The sequence below is a fragment of the Anarrhichthys ocellatus genome, unplaced genomic scaffold (assembly GCF_004355925.1).
Source record: "Anarrhichthys ocellatus isolate YVR2014 unplaced genomic scaffold, GSC_Weel_1.0 scaffold17, whole genome shotgun sequence".
Taxonomy (NCBI): Eukaryota; Metazoa; Chordata; class Actinopteri; order Perciformes; family Anarhichadidae; genus Anarrhichthys; species Anarrhichthys ocellatus.
In genome coordinates this window covers 4,472,280-4,474,899 of record NW_022280047.1, presented here as the reverse complement: position 1 = coordinate 4,474,899, position 2,620 = coordinate 4,472,280, and positions in this window count along the sequence as shown.

Sequence of the window (2,620 nt, the reverse complement as noted above, 5' to 3'; positions counted from 1 at the left end):
GTGTGTGTGTGTGTGTGTGTGTGTGTGTGTGTGTGTGTGTGTGTGTGCGTGTGTGTGAGTGTGTGTGTGTGCATGTTCGTGCAAGTGTTGTGTGTCTATGTAAGTGGGTGTAGTTTACTTATACTTCCCAATAGGAAACACCTAAACTGCAAGGCTATTTACTCCCTTTGACTCAGTGTGACTTCCAGCAGGGTCGGGTTACCGAGAGCGTGCAGCCGGCCCACCTCAGCTGGGGAAGAGACCTCCACTCTGACTGACTCCACAGACATGAAAACAAACCTCTGGAAGCTTCGAAAGTGATTTGGCTGGAGGTGCTTTTCCATCTTTTTCACACCTTGGAACATGAGAGGTGTGCGGGAGGGTGAGAGTGCAGAGGTGAGTTGTTCTTAAATGTGTGTATGCGTATGTCCTCACATGTAAGCATTCGTGTGTGTGTCTTCCCATCAACACACCCACCCACTCACTTGACACTGGTCATTTTCACCACACGTAACATGCGCTGGCAAGCAACCAGATTCCCGTGTAGTGTGTGAACATGTGTACATAGGAGTGTACACTGATTGTCACTTTGATGAGTAACCAGTGTCAGTGTTTCTCATGTACCTGCACCAAGAGGCAGATTTTATTACTCACAATAATTGTATAGAATTGTTAAATAATAATGATAAAAAACAGGATACGAGGAAGAATTTCAATAATTTGTAAGTTTTTTGAACATTTATAATGTATTACTCATCTGCATAGGTCTGACCCTCAAGATGTTAAAGATCATAACCAACCAACCAAAAAAAAAAAAAAAAAAAAAGCAAACGTACTGACCAACACTGTTTTACATGGGGGCGAACCGCAGTGTGGGTGCTACACTTCAGCTACAATGCTGTTGATCAGGAAGGCATTATCAGCTGTAACCGCGGTATGAGAGCACTGAAAAGCGGCGGCCATGAGTTAACCAGTGGGGCACGCTCACATGCACGAACATGAACTAAAAGCATGCACGGACAACAAAACACACAGAGGGAGAGTGACTTCATCCATGGTTGCTGCTATATTAATTTTCAGAATGTCGTATATTGGTCCCCCTTTAAGTGTGGATGAACTTAATTAATATTAAACCCACTGTGCTGGAGAATTGGGATAGTGCTGTACAGCCCATTGTTTTCAAAAGTGCATGAACAACACACCAGTGGCCTGCGGCTGAGGAAAAATAAGAAGAGGAGTCAACAAAGGAAGAGAAGAAGAAGAAGAAGAAGAAGAAGAAGAAGAAGAAGAAGAGGAAAAAGGACAAGCACAACGGGAAGATATATAAATGGGGTGTAGACGAAGAGTAATGCCACACTACACCACTTAAGCCCTGATTTTCTACTCGCCCGATTTTCTACTCGGAGCCCCTTAACAAAAGCCCCAGATCAGCGGCAAATCAGCGTTTGCTCTGCGCTTAGTCATTGGCGCTCGAATGCTATGTGTGAACTGTTTACAGACACGACATGACAGGGTCATCGCTGCATTGCAGACACATTCCAGATATCTTGCATGCTAAATATCTGGATCTGTCGGGGAGCTTTAGCCATCAGGAAAACTGATGTGGGGGTCTCCTCGCCTGTATCCTACCTGCGTTTGCAACGTATTCTCATACAAGGTTTTTCTTTGGAAAGCCAGTAACACGTGTCAATTTTCGCTTGTTACATGCATACGGTCAACAACTCAGTTGGGTTTAGGCAACAAACCTACTTAGTAAGGTTTAGATACGGTCGTCGTTTGAGTTCAAATAGCCCAGGACTGCAGTTACTGAATTATGCAAGTTATGTGACAAAAACATCAACATTGACTTCTCGTTTTACATGGAGATCGAACAGCGGCCTCTTGGCTGAACGAACGCTGTTTGTTGCACCCATCCACCACCCCTTCTGGAAACCAATGTGTGTGCCGTAGCGGTCTTTATATGATCTCGTTCATCATTACGTGGATAACATACGAAATCATTTCGTGGGGTATCTACAGATTACGACGCATTCTTTTTCGGAGCTTTTGCTACGAATGCTTGATGAGACCAGCCTGTCCTGTGCTATGTGTTGCATTTGCAACATGAGACAAAGGAAAAGAGCTAAAACGACAACAAAAACATTTACAAGCAAGACTACGCCAGTGTCACTTCTCTGGACAAAACGTACTTTGGAGACCTCGTCTGGGATTCCCCCCAGCGAAGGATCTTGTGGCGTGTGACCCTGTGTTGCCGGGTCGGTCACGTAGTGTGAAAAACACGACTTGAAGACTCACGATTACAAGAAAACAAGTTGTGTAGTGTCAACCGTACAGCGATTTGATGACTTTGAAAGTTGTGTAGTGTGAACTTGGCTTAAGACGAATAAGAGGGTGATTGATGTTCAACCTCCAAAACAACACAAATATGTAATGTCTGATTGCCTCTTTTTCTCTTTTTCACTACACCTTGCTATTCTTGCCCCCCACTCACCTGTTGAATTAACTACATCTTTCCTCTCCTCTCCCCTCCTCTCCACTCCTCTCCTCTCCTCTCCTCTCTTGTCCTCCCTGGACCCATTGTACAGTTGCCCTCGCGGATCTCCTTTCAGCTAGCTGCTCTACTCAGATGAGGGATACAGTA